Here is a 14747-nt window from a genome sequence, read left to right as displayed (position 1 = left end):
GTAATTCACTGAGCTGAACCTTGAGGTTGCAGCCACCAGTATAACAGCTGTCTGCTGTCAGTTCACTTTTCCAAAATGAATGGTTGAAGCTTGCAGGAGTGAAAATCTAACCAGCCGGTCTTTACTCTTAAACCAGCAACTGTGAAGTTAAGAGAAACGTGCCGGAGAAATACTCGATTTCAGTGCGGTGACACTAAAGCTCAGTTAATATGATCGCCGAGTGGCGAGAGGGTGGATTTGGAACTCCTGAGCGAATGCACTGCGCATTTTCCAGATCTGCTTGGAGCACCAATCCCTTCAATTCATTACTTACAGGGACAATTCGATTCTCGGTTTCTTTTCCCTGGGGCTTGGTGAAATTTTAAAAGTTTAAAGAGAGGTAACCTTGTCACCGATATGCTCGCAGATACAAAGCGGCCACACTCTGCTTCAGTGAGATGAAAGCCCAGAGCGGTTTCAAGGCGGAAGGCAATTGCAAGCAAAGCTCGTTCAATGAAAGTGCAGGTCATTGAGGTGCCTTTAAATTGCTGATTGTTTGAACTGAACTTCTTCCGAAAGCGCTGGAGATTCAGGTGGAGTGATTTGGGGAATTCTTTTCCCTCTTTGCAAAAGTTTGAACCGCAGGTCATGGACAAAAGTCTCGGGCTAAATTAGGGTTTCTCCGGGGTATGAACCTCGAATCGAGAATTATACCCCGACGTCAACCAGCCCAGAAAAATAGAACGTGTTACCGGCACATTCTATGAGACGTCTGTCTGTATAATGAAAGGGCATTTTTGAAGAGACAATCATCAGCAGTTCCGTGTTGGATCCTGAACAAAGTAGAAACACCGCAGTGCGTGTTTTTGCGAGTCAAATTCACTAAACATCATAAATTATACAAAGGCGCTGCTGGGAGTTGAATTTAAGATCGCCTGTTTATTAAACCGGTAATTCATTCAACTAGGCCACGGAGCCAATGCACGGAAATGTTTCGCACCTCCTCTCATTAATATCTATCAGCTACACGTCTCATTCTGTTGGGGGTTCAAACTCGTTTATCTTTGTCTATTTCGCTTGCCCGTTTCCCTGTGTATCCCGATACTGACAGCGTTTCTGGCTGTGTTTATCTTCGTGTGTCCATCAGTGCGTTGATACACGGATGAATATGTGAGCTTGTGTTTGTTACATTAAATAAATTAGGGGATCAGACAATTCTCGCTCTGACACTGAAGAACTAATTAAGCAAATTTCACAGCGAAGTGTTGTTTATTGTGGTGCTGAAACTAAAATAATCGTAAGAGGTGCAAAAAGGGAAAACGAGAAAATCTTGTGACGGAAAATAACTCTTAAGGTTTTTACAAGTATATTAAGAGAAAGAAGGGTGACTAAGAGTCCCCTTAAAGACAGATGGCGGCGATATTGTAATTGAAAATCAGGAAATGGCAGACTTGCTAAATACTCACAGAAAGGGTTGAAGATAATATAACAGAGACACGAGGAAAACTGAAAATACTTCAAGGGGATTCAGTGCAAGTAAAATAATGGTATTGGTCAAAATAACTGGACCAAAGATAAACAAATCTCCAGGACCTGATGTGGACCACCCCAGGAGACCAAGTGGAATAAGTGAGGAAATTGTACATGCTTTATTCATGATCTTTCATACTCTCTTGTTTCAGGAATTGTTCCATTGATTGAAAAATTGCCAATGTCATTCCATTAATTCGGAAGGGTTGGAGAGATAAAGTAAGAAATTATAGACCTTTTAGTCTGATGTCTGTTGTGAGTAGTTACCAGTATCTGTTATTAGTGAAAGAATGACTGAGCACTTGGATAAATATGAATTGATCAGAGAGAGCCAGCATGGATTTGTAAAGGGTAACTGAAGCCGAACAAAACTAGTTGAACTTTTTGAAGCTGTAACTAACGTGGTAGATAATGGAGTGTCCATGGATGTTATGTAATATTTGACTTCCAGAGGCATTCGATAAGGTACCACACAAGAGACTGTGAACACAAATGAGAGCACATGGAAATTAAAGCAACCTATTGAACTGGGTAGGGAGTTGGTTAGGAGGTAGGAGACAGAGAGTAGGGATAATGGATCTGTGCTCAAATTGACAGGATGTGATTAGTGGTGTCCCCCAGGGATCTGTACCGGGGCATCAGCTTTTTACTATGTGTATAAATGACGTAGATGAATGAATAGAAAGCCGTATATCCAAGTTTGTCGACGACATCAAGTTAGGTGGCACAGTGAGTAGTTTAGATGGGAGCATAAAGTTACAAAGGGAAATTGATGGATTACGTGAGTTGGTAAAACTGTGGCAGATGGAGCTTACATAGAATTACATCGAATGTACATCACAGAAACAGACAATGCGGCCCAACTAGTCTATGTCGGTGTTTATGCTGAGACGAGCATTCTCAACACCTCTTCATCTAATCCTATGAGCAAACCCTTATATTCCTTTCTCCCCCATGTGTTTATCTAGATTCCCCGTAAATGTATCCAAGCTATTCGCCTTAACTACTCCTTGAGGTAGCGTGTTGCACATTCTAACGAATCTCTGGTTAAATATGGTTCTCTTGAATGCCATATTGGATTTATAAGTGACTATCTTATATTCATGGCCCCAAGTTTTGGAGTGCTCACCCCCAAAAGTGCAAACACCTTATCTACATCTGATCTATCAAATCCTTGCATAATCTGAAAGTCCCACATCAGGTCACCCTTCAGCCTACTCTTTCCTTTGGAAAAGAGACCCAGTCTTTTCAAACTTTGGACCTAAGCAAGATAGATCAGAATATTTTCTAACTGGTGAGAAGCCAGGAACTGTGGAGGAGGAAAGATGTTGACGGGTCCAAGTGCAGAAATCATGAAAAGTCAGTGGACAGTTACAAAAAATAATAAAAAAGGCAAATGGACCATTGGTCTTTATCTTAAGGGAGCTGGAATTCAAAGGGGTGGAAGTTATGTTACAGTTATATAAACTCTGCTGAGACCACATTTCTAGCACTGCATTCAGTTCTGGGCACCACACCTCAGGGAGGATAGATTGGCCTTGGAGGGGGTGCAGCGCAGATTCACCAGAATGATACCGGGGCGAAAATGGTTAAATTATGAGGACAAGTTGCATCGACAAAGTTTGTATTTCCTTGTGTATAGAAGATAAAGTGATGATGTAATCGAGTTGTTGAAGGTGATTAAATGAGCCAATGGTGCGTGTGTGAGCTGTGAGACAGCTTGAAATCCCAATCCTCTCCACCACTGTGGACTGAGTCTTCCAACATACAGGGATTTTCACTCGTGCAAGTTTCATCCACATTTTATGCTCTTCATTTCTCCGACCTGCTTGTTCCGCCTTTCCCTTCATTTCAGGACTTACTGGAAAAACTCGATTCTGCGGTCAATCTTCGGGTCACATGTTGATATTTCAAATAATTGAAATCGACCCTTATCAACCCCAATATCGTCACCTCCACGTTTGACGAATGCAAAGCGGCTTCTATCGCGGTTTGGCTGCACAACTTGTTCAAAGATACTGTCGGTAATTGGAGGGTCTTTCAAGTCATGACACAAACATAACAGTTCGCACTGCCGTTTTCCGCAAGACGCTTCAGATTCATGGGGAATGATTACGGTCTGGCGGTTAAATCAGTTCCCTCGTTACTAAAAATATTAAAAGTCCCGCCTTTGAACCCGGGACTTTTGGTATTTCTGATAACCTATGCGAAAATGGTTTGTCCTGTATTTTACATTACTTTCTAAATATTACAGATAAGCAGAGCACTTGAGTTGTCACAGCTGTGACTTTGACTTTTCTCCCTCTCGTCTGGATCTCCCCGACAACTGCCACTCACCACAACCTTCTGTCACACTTCTCCATCAGGAAGTTCCGAGCCTCGGTTTTCAAATGAAATAACGACAGCCCTGAGAGAGTTTCCTAGTTTCAGCTCCCAATTTCCCCAAATCCTCAAAGTAGCATGAAAATAATTGTCCTTAAGTTATTAACAATAATAATAATATAATTAAAAGTTCTTATGGTCTGGGTTTTTTTTTCGATGCCACGGCTTTTAACGGTCACTGCGGATGTTTAACGAATCGCCTCTTGGTTGGAGGCTTCTGTGTGGGAAAGATCACGAAGCGATAATTGAGAGACCGAGGATGAAGCTGTTTGATGGGAGCACTGGTGACACAGACCGTGCGCGGCTCCAGTGGCGCAATCGCCCAGCGCGCGTTACTTCTACAATAATTATACGCTCGAGAAATGCTGGGGTTGTGAGCTCCAGCGCCATCTGAAGTAGTTGAAACTTCTCAACATTTTGACTGGAGTTCAAGGTGCAACCGGTTCCAAAACGCATCGACTTCTTCATGTCCCCATGTGGGCACTGAGGCTCCTCTGGCCTCCCGTCTTACAATGGCAGGTGAGAGTTTATTTGTTTATAGAGGGAGAGGAGGCAATTGGCGACAACTGAAATGGTAAAGTGGCCGGCACGACATCTTTAAATCGAAAGAACCAAAAACACAATTCTTCTTTCCGTGAAGCAGGTATTCATCGGTTTGAAGTGTCGTGTATGGAAAATTCGGGAGGTAAGTCTGCTGCCTGGTGTCACGGTGTAACGGGTGAAATTATTCCGCTTTCAATTGTTGATCGGCTGAAAGATCGAGAGGCCTTTTCCAGCTCCCGTGTGGAACAAGTTTAACTTTGGAGCCATTGGGTAAAGTATTTTTTTTAATTGCTGCTAACCTATGAAAAGACATTTTGTACAAACAAGAAGAATTGCAAAATCACGAGTTCACTGTCCATGTTTCTTACATCATATTTAACAGAAACAACGATTCTCCTCAATACGTTGCTGAAAATTGTATAAAAGGGAGACTCCCCCGAATTCGACATCGACAGGGATAATTCAGAGTCCGACCATGAATCTGTATGATGGAAATCAAGCCAACAGCGAGCCTGGATAGCTCAGTCGGTAGAGCATCAGACTTTTAAGAACAGGTAGTGATCTGAGGGTCCAGGGTTCAAGTCCCTGTTCAGGCGGAAACTTTTAAAACAGCTGGCAAGTTCTGCTTTTCCAGCGGACCAAAATCAGCGAAAGGAGCAAGAGTTGGCCATTCAGTCCCTCGAGCCTGCTTCGCCAATTTGATAAGGTCATCGCTGATTTTCGACCTCAACTTCACTTTCCCGACCTATCCCCATGTCCCTTCAGTTCCTTCGTGTCCAACATTCTCTCTCTCTCAGTTTTGAATGTATTCAATGGCTCAGCATCCACAGCCCTCTGGGGTTGAGAATTCCAATGGTTCACAGCCTTCTCAGTGAAGAAATTATTCCTCATCTCTGTACTAAATGACCGGCCCCTTATCTTGAGATTATAAACATTAGTTCTAGACTGTCCAGCTCGGGGAAACAGCATCCCAGCATCTACCCTGTCAAGCCCTCTAAGAATTTTATATGTTTGAATGAGATCACCTGAATATTGAAAACTGCAGAGAATATAGGCCCATTCTGCTCAATCTCTCCTCACAAGACAACCCTCTCATTCCAGGAATCAATCCAGTGAACCTTTGTTGCATCCACTCTAAGGCAAGTGTATCGTTCCGCAGGTAAGGGATCAAAACTGTACACAGTACTCCAGATGCGGTCTCACCAAACCCTATATAATTACAGCAAGGCTTCCTTATCTTTGTACTCCAACCACCTCGCAATAAAGACCAACATACCATTTGCTTTTCTAATTGCTTGCTGCATCTGCATGTTAAATTTCTGTGATCCGTGTACAAGGACACACAAATCCCTCTGAATACCAACATTTCGCAGTCTCTCACCTTTAAAAAGATATTCTGCTTTTCTATTCTTCCTACCAAAGTGAATAACCTCACATTTCCCCACGTTATAATTCATCTGCCAACTTCTCGCCCACTCACTTAACCTGTCTGTATCACTTTGCATCCTCTTTGCGTCCTCCTCACAGCTTACTTTCCCACCTAGTTTTGTATCGTCAGCAAACTTGGATACATTACACTCGGTCCCCTCATCTCAGTCATTAATATCGATTGTAAATATCTGAGGCCCAAGCACTGATATTCACGGCACCCCACTAGTTACAACCTGCCAACCCGAAAATGACCTGTTCATTCTGACTTTCTATTTTATGTACATCAACAAATCCTCAATCCATGTTAATATATTACCCCCTATCCCATGAGCCCTAATCTTGTCCAACAAACTTTTGTGTGGCACCTTATCGATTGCCTTTTGAAAATCCAAATATTCTATATCGACTGGTTCTCCCATATCTACCCTGCTATCTGCACCCTCAAAACCTCTAATAGAGTTGTCAAACAGGATTTCCCTTTCACAAAACCGTGTTGCATGTGCCTAATCATGTTATGATTATCTAAGTGTCCTGTTATTAAGTCCCTAGTAATAGATTCTAACATTTCCCTCCTACTATTGTCAGGCTAAATGGCTTGTAGCTCCCTGATTCCTCTCTCCCTCCTTTCTTGAATAGCGGGGTTATTTTGGTACCTTCCAATCCATGGGGACCTTTCTCGAATCATGGGAACTCTGGAAGATAAAACCAATGCATCCATTATCTCTGCAGCCACCTCTTTTAAAACCCTGGATGTAGGCCACCAGGGCCAATGAATTTGTCAGCTTTTCGTCCCATTAATTCCTCCAGTACTTTTTCATTACTAATCTTAATTGCTTTAGGTTCCTCACTCTCATTAGAACCTTGGTTCCCCAATAGTTCTGGTGTGATTTTTCTGTCTTCTACTATGACGACAGATACAAAATACTTGTTTAACGTCTCTGCCATTTCCTTATTCTCCAATATAAATTCTCCTGTCTCTGCCCCCAAGGGACCCATGTTTACTTACGCGTAATCTCTTCCTTTATACATACTTGTAGAAGCTCTTACAATCCATTTTAATATTTCTTCCTGGTTTACCCTCAATCTATTTTCTCCCATTTTAGCAATTTCTTGGTCATCCTTTGCTGATTTCCAAAACCCACCGAATCCTCAGGCTGACTACTCTTTTTGGCAACAATATAAGCCTCTTTTAACCTAATTCTATCATTAATTTCTCCAGTTAGCCAAGGTTGGGCTACTTTTCCGGTGGTGTTTTTAATCCTCAAGCGAATGTAATTTTGTTGAGAAATTATGAATTATGTCTTTAAATGTTCGCCATTGCCGATCTACCATCATATTTTTAATCTAATTTCCCAAACTACCTGAGCCAACTCACCCCTCATAACAACGTTATTGGTTTTGTTTATATTTAAGACCCTAGTTTCGGACTTAACGACATCACTCTCAAATTCAATATGAAATTCTATCATATTATGATCATTCTTCCCCATGGGATCATTTACTATTAGATTACTAATTAAACTTGTCTCATTGCACAATACGAGATCTAAAATAACCTGTTCCCTTGTTGGTTCCTCGACATATTGATCGAGAAAACAGGCGCGAATGCATTCCATGAACATCAGACAGCTGATCTTGAGTTGCTAACATGATGTCAACACGATGGGACGTATTATGACTGGAAGACAAGGCCAGATCTGCCATGTGAATTAGATGTTTGCTGCAAACAGGGAGAATTAATGAAACCAAGACTTCCCTGCAGAGCAAGGAGTTGGAAAGAAAGATGCTGGGTATTGAGAGGGGAAGGATTTTGTATGTTGCAGGATGAATGGACAAAAGGATCTCAACTCCCTGCTTCTTTTCTACACTGATAAATCTAGACAAAAATCTCACCTCTGTGCTTCTTTCAGATAATGAATGTCTTGATGCTCAAGAGATCACTGATCCAAGCCAATTATCTCCACTCGCACTCTCCTTCCAATCTTGCACACGTTGCTTAGCTTTAAAGTTGTTTATTTTTTCACACTGGGATTCAATTTGAAGAAAACGAAGCTGTGATCAGCTGGTGTTGTTCAGGAAATAGAGTGCAAGAAGATACATAAAATGTTAATTGTAACAGTGACTGTTCGAACACTGTGAGATACAGTTAAAGGTCGCCAACATTTAAAGTGTCAGGCAGCAGATCTTTTCCAAATCATGACAGAAATGCAAGAAAACTTCATGCAGACTTTGATGAGCGGCACGACTTTCGAACAGGAGGCATTTTACAGAAGGCAAGAAAGTGCATTGTGAATCGTTCTTATGTGTTGTCAAATTGAAGAATGATGGGCTGCTGGCTGTTCAGGCAGGAGCGGTGAAATTACTCATGTTGATCAGGAGCGAGCTTTGTGCTCAGTCGGGGGAATTTGGTTGGTGCTATTTTGAACAACACCAGGAAAGTGAAGTTCCCTGATCGGGAATCAAATATGGTGCCGCGGCGGCGACAGCGCCGAATCCTCAGCACAAGACCACCAGCGAATCTGCTGCAATTTTCATTCAAGCAAGCAGACCAACGCTGTCTTTCCGACTTGCCCCTTTGAAACTCACGTCACTTTCGCCCCAGACAAGTTGCTCGCACAAAATGGAATTTACTGTTCGAACATGAAAGACTTGTTCAGACAACGACAGCACCAAGTGCGGGTCGGCAGGGACATGAAATGGACAGTGAGGGGAAATATTACCTCAAGCTGCTGGTGGAACTGTTTCCATTTCCAAAACGCACGCACCGAATCAGTGCAGCTCCTGGGAAAGGTGCAAGGCAACGCAGGGCTGTCATGCCTCACTTGAAGCAATTGACACACACAAGATTCTGCCATCACGAGCCATCTCCTTCTGTTTCTGTCATTACTTTATCTCCAGCTTCCTCTGCTCCTCCAGATGCCGGTGAAATAGATGTTCAAAGCAAATACTGCGACTCAACGAGTAAAAAACCTTAACTGGAAAGCAGGAAAGGGGGAGAATGATGCTGGGTATTGAGAGACGATGGATTTTGCAGACACCAGGATAAATACACACAACGACCTCATCTCCCAGCTTCTTCGGATAATGAATATCTTAATGCTCAAGAGATGTTCTCACTGCCCCAGGCCCATTATCTCCAGTCGCATCTCCCACCAATCTTGCATATGTTGCTTCGCTCTGAAATTGTGCATTTTTTCACACTGGGATTCCATTTGAAGAAAACATTGCTGTGATCAGCTTGTGTTGTTAAGAAGATGGAGCACAAGAAGATACATAAAAGTCCAATGATAACGGTAACTGCTCAGACACTGTGAGTTACAGTTAAAGGTCGGCAACATTAAAAGAGTCAGGTAACAGATCTTTTCCAAATCTTGACACAAATGGCAAGAAAACTTAACGCAGACTTTGATCAATGTTACGACTTTCAAATAGCAGACATTTTATGCAAGGCAAGAAAGATTTACAAGGATGTTGCCTGGACTGTAGAATTTTAGCTCAGAGGAAAGATTGGATAGGCTGGGGATGTTTTCTTTGGAACAGAAGAGGCTTAATGCAGATTTAATTGAGGTGTACAAAATTATGAGGGTCCTAGTGTGGATTGGAAGGACCCATATCCATTCACAGATAGGATAGTAACCAGGGGCATAGATTTAAAGTGATTGATGGGAGGATTATTGGGGAGCTGAGGAGAAATTATTTCGCCCAATTGTTGTGGGGTCTGCAACTCACTGCCTGAAAGGATGGTAGAGGCGGACACTCTCATCGCATTTAAAGAGTACGTGGGTATGTACTTGAAGTGCTGTAAACTGTAAGGCGACAGACCAAGAGCTGGACAGTGGGATTAAGCTGGATATCTCTTTTTCGGCTGGCACAGACGCGATGGGCCGAACGGTCTCTTTCTGTGCCGTAAATTCCTTTGATTCCATGATTCTAATTAACAGTAAGCAAGGTAGTTCAGGGGTCATGAGAATGCTACTGAATAAAAATAACTGCTAGGAACCAAGCAATGTGTCCTTGTAAACCACAGACAAGGGAAGTTCCAGCTCCAGTGACAGGGTTGGGTCACTACAGTGTATAAAAGTGATGGGATACTGATGTAAGGGGCAGTCGGGAGTGGAGGCACCGGAGATCAAGCTCAGGGTGCCTGATGTTCCATCCAGAGGGTTCATCTCGTCTACACGGGGGACTTGCATGTTTACTCCGGTATGGTAGAGGAAAGAGAATTTGCTCATATATTTCTTAATAAGGTATTAAAGTTGCTGACTCTCAGACTTGTTAATTAATAAGACAATGCATTAGTTAGAACCTTCCACCCCTAAGTCTCTCTGCTGCTCTACTTTAAAACTTTGACCATTTAGTGTGCATTTCATCTCATTTTTCTTTCTCTCAAAATGTATCACGTCACATTTCTCTCCATTAAACTTCAGCTGCCTGTTTCCGAACCTGGGGTCATCACAATGACGTCACTGACTCCTCTTCACAGTTCACCACGCTGCCAATTTTGGCGTCATCGAGAGATTTTCACCTTGTGTCCCACATACCCAAGCTCAGAACATTCTCTATATTGAGAAGAGCAATGGTCTCAACACTGACCCTGGGGGACACCACTGTTTACATCTGTCCTGTCTGAAGAACATCCATTAACAACTACTCTCTGTTTTCTGCCCTTTACACAACTTCCTATCCACACTGCCGCATTCATTTTAATACCGTGATTATTAATTTTATCAACAAGCCTCCTGTCCGGCATCTTATCAAATAGCTTTTCACAATCGATCTGCACAACATCCAGTACATTCCCTTTATCAGAAGACTCGAGTTATCTCAAATTATCCATGTTGGCTATTCTTAATTAATGTGTTTATCCAACAAATGTTGAAATGTTTGCTCCACCTCATCTGGTTTCATCTGTTTCAAGCCACAACAGAAAGGTCGAGTTTGCTCCTGGAGCTTAAGATAAATTATTTTTTTCCGATGATGCTTCAGACAATGGGGACATCTGGGCTGAGACCCGCCCATTCAGTGCCGCAACTCACGCCCCTCACACACTCCGATTGGTTGGAGGACCAACTGTTCTCTCATCCCTCCAGTCAATTTACCATAAGACCATAAGATCATAAGAGATAGTAGCAGGAGTAGGCCATTCGGCCCCTCGAGCCTGCTCCGCCATTTAATGAGATCATGGCTGATCTGATGTTTACTTCAACTCCACTTACCCGCCCTTTCCCCATATCTTTTGACTCCCTTGCGAATCAAAAATTTGTCGAACTCAGCCTTGAATGTATTCAATGACTCAGCCTCCACAGCTTTTAGGGGTAAAGAATTGCAAAGATTCACAACCCTCTGGGAGAAGAAATTCCTCCTAATTTCCGTCTTAACCGGGCGACCACTTATTCTGAGACTATGCCTCCTAGTTTTAGATTCCCCCATGAGGGGTAACAACCTCTCAGTATCTACCCTGTCGAGTCCCCTCAGAATCTTGTATGTTTCAATAAGATCTCCTCTCATTCTTCTCAACTCCAATGATTATAGACCCAACCTGATCAATCTTTCCTCAAAAGACAGCCCTTCCATACCCGGAATCAACCGAGTGAACCTTCTCTGAACTGCCTCCAATGCAAGTATGCCCTTCCTTAAATAAGGTCACCAGAACTGTACGCAGTACTCCAGATGTGGTCTTACCAGCACCCTGTACAGTTGTAGCATGACTTCCCTGCTTTAACACTCCAACCCACTCGAAATAAAGGCCAATATTCCGTTTGCCTTCCGGATTACCTGCTGCACTTGTATGTTGACTTTTTGTGTTTCATGTACGAGGACACCCAGATTCCTCTGTACCGCAGCATTTTGTAGTATTTCTCCATTCAAATAATATTTTGCTTTTTTATTTTTCCTCCCAAAGTGCATGACTTCATATTTTCCCACATTATATTCCATCGACCAAACTTTTGCCCATCCGCTTCACCTGTCAATATCTTTTTACAGTCACTTTGTGTCCTTATCGCAACTTGCTTTTCCACATATCTTTGTATCATCAACAAATTTGGACACAAGACACTCTGTTCCTTCATCCAAGCCATTATTATATACTGTAAAAAGTTGAGGCCCCAGCACTGATCGCTGTGGCACCCCACTCGTTACAGGAAATTGCAATAAATTCCTGTTGCTCCTTTTGGTCCGGATATCTCGTTGATCACCATGGCGGGATTAATGGAGAAACTGACGGTTCTGAGGTGCAGTTGGAAAATAAACATTAATTGAACCCGTCAGTTGCAACAATTAATAAAACGAAATTAATACAAGTTACCGAATAAAATATTTTCTGGAGTTCACCAAAGTGTGTGTGTGTGGGGGGGGGGGGGGGGGGGGCTTCTATGCCGTGTATTTGTGCCGGTTTAAATGGCACGAAGGGCTGGGCTTTCAGTTTATTTCATTATCCTTGATCCAAACGCGCTCTCCCTGCTTCAAATGTTTTTGCTTTTCGTACAGACATTACGATAAGCAATGGCGGCTGTAGCACCCAGCATGCAGCGCGGTCGAGATTGTGCCCTATCTGAATGAGAGGAGCACAGTGCGCAGGCGCAATAGTGACTCATGATCAGGCAGCGTGTCCTGAGCATGCGCGGTCAGTCGAGGCTGCGGGAGGAGCGCGTTCGGTGCAGGTGAGAGGATCGGAGCAAGAGGATCAATAAACTCCGGGGCCCGGGTCCGGGCTCAGGCCCAGGCTCAGGCTTCACAAACCCCGAGTGCGGCCCCAGACCCGAATATAAAACAGTGAACATTATCCCCCCTCACTACCCGCCGGTTTCCGGTTTCTCCCGTTTCGCTCCGGACCAACTCTCAACAAAAGGCCGCGGCCCCGCGCATGCGCGGAATAAACTGGGAATTCCCAGGGAGCGTCTGTAAATGAAGGAGAAATGGTGATTGGTCAGGGAGCGTCTGTAAATGAAGTAGAAATGGTGATCGGTCAGGGAGCGTCTGTAAATGAAGGAGAAATGGTGATTGGTCAGGGAGCGTCTGTAAATGAAGGAGAAATGGTTATTGGGAATGGGAGCGTCTGCAAATGAAGGAGAAATGCTGATGCGTCAGGGAGTGTCTATAAATGAAGGAGAAATAATGGTGGGTCAGGGAGCGTCTGTAAATGAAGGAGAAATGGTGATTGGTCAGGGAGCGTCTGTGAATGGAGGAGGAAAGGTGATCGGTCAGGGAGCGTCTGTAAATGAAGTAGAAATGCTGATCCGTTAGGGAGTGTCTATCAATAAAGGAGAAAAAATCGTGGGTCAGGGAGCGTCTGCAAATGAAGGAGAAATAGTGATCGGTCAGGGAGCGTCTAAAAATGAAGGAAAAATAACGATCTCGACACCTTTCGTCATCCAGGGATCTCCAGCTTTGGAGGCCGTTCCCTTCCTCCTCGTGGGAATCTGTCTGCTCTGTGCTCAAACCAACTCCTCCTTGAAGGCCTCCCATTGTTCAATTACTGTTTTGTTGCCAATTTTTGATTCCAATCCACCTGGACAAGATCCCTTTTTAACTCACTGAAATTCGCCCTCATTCAGATAGGAATTTTCACATTTGACTGTCCCTTGTCCTTTTCCATAACTGTTCTAAACCTAATGAGATTATGATCACTGCTGCCCCACTGAAACATGCTCCACCTGCCCCACTTCATTCTCTGCACCGAGCCCACTGCTGTACTCACATTCACTCTCTCACATTCACTCTTTCACAGTCACTCTCTCACGCTCACTCTCACATTCACTCTTTCACACTCTCTCACATTCACTCTCTCACATTCACTCTCTCACCCTTTCACTCATGGTTTCGCACCACTGAAAGATGATGCGATGAGTTTGGATTTCAGCTCAGGGAGGAGGGAGATTGTGTGGGATGGGGATTTATAGCTTTGAGGAACAAGAGAGGAAAGAATGTTCCATAGAAACTAGAATTGTCTGTTCTAAATTTTTATCCTGTACTTACAGTGATAACTTTTATAAACTCCTTTTACAGGGTATTTGAAGGGGTGGATTTGCAGACAGGAAACTCAAACCAAAGACCACGTCAAGATCTGACAGAGTCACTCGATTCATCAGGACCAGAATATCATCGGCCTTTGAATGTGGAAGGAGAAATGTTTGTCTGTTCTGTCTTTGGGAAAAGATTTGAAACATCAGTGTGAGTGGAAAATCACCGAGACACACACACCCGAGTGAGAGTGTTCCAGTGCACTGACTGTGGAAAGAGCTTTAACCAGTTCCAAAGCCTGAAAAGACATCACACCATTCAAAGCGGGGAGAAACTGTACACGTGTTCTGTGTGTGGACGAGGCTTCGACTGATCATCCAACCTGGAGAGACACAAGGACACCCGGACCATGGAGAAACCGTGGAAATGTGGGGACTGTGGGAAGGGATTCAATTACCCGTCACAGCTGGAAATTCATCGACGCAGACACACCGGGGAGAGGCCGTTCACCTGCTCCGTGTGTAAGAAGGGATTCACTGAGTCATCCAACCTGCTGACACACCAACGAGTTCACTCTGATGAGAGATCTTTTCCATGCTCTGACTGTGGGAAGAGCTTTAAAAGCAGAAACAAACTTCTGAGACATCAGCACGGTGACACTGGGGAGAGGCCGTTCATCTGCTCTGTGTGTAAGAAGATATTTACTCGTTCGTCCACCCTGCTGAGACACCAGCGAATTCACACTGGGGAGAGGCCATTCTCCTGTTCCGTATGTAAGAAGAGATTCATTCAGTCATCCAACCTGCTGAAACACCAGCGAGTTCACACTGGGGAGAGGCCATTCTCCTGCTCCGTGTGTAAGAAGAGATTCACTCAGTCATCCACCCTGCTGATACACCAGCGAGTTCACACTGGGGAGA

General features: G+C 43.6%; 1 non-coding gene across 1 annotated transcript; it reads left to right on the top strand.

The window, feature by feature from the left end:
• The first annotated feature begins 4944 nt into the window (after nucleotides 1-4944).
• trnak-uuu (transfer RNA lysine (anticodon UUU)) lies at nucleotides 4945-5030 on the top strand. Its single transcript is given in 2 exon segments — nucleotides 4945-4981; nucleotides 4995-5030. It is a non-coding gene; the product is annotated as a tRNA-Lys (tRNA).
• Nucleotides 5031-14747: the final 9717 nt, after the last annotated feature.

This window comes from Heptranchias perlo, chromosome 20 (assembly GCF_035084215.1).
Source record: "Heptranchias perlo isolate sHepPer1 chromosome 20, sHepPer1.hap1, whole genome shotgun sequence".
Classification (NCBI taxonomy): domain Eukaryota; kingdom Metazoa; phylum Chordata; class Chondrichthyes; order Hexanchiformes; family Hexanchidae; genus Heptranchias; species Heptranchias perlo.
This window is presented reverse-complemented; position numbering and strand designations above follow the sequence as displayed.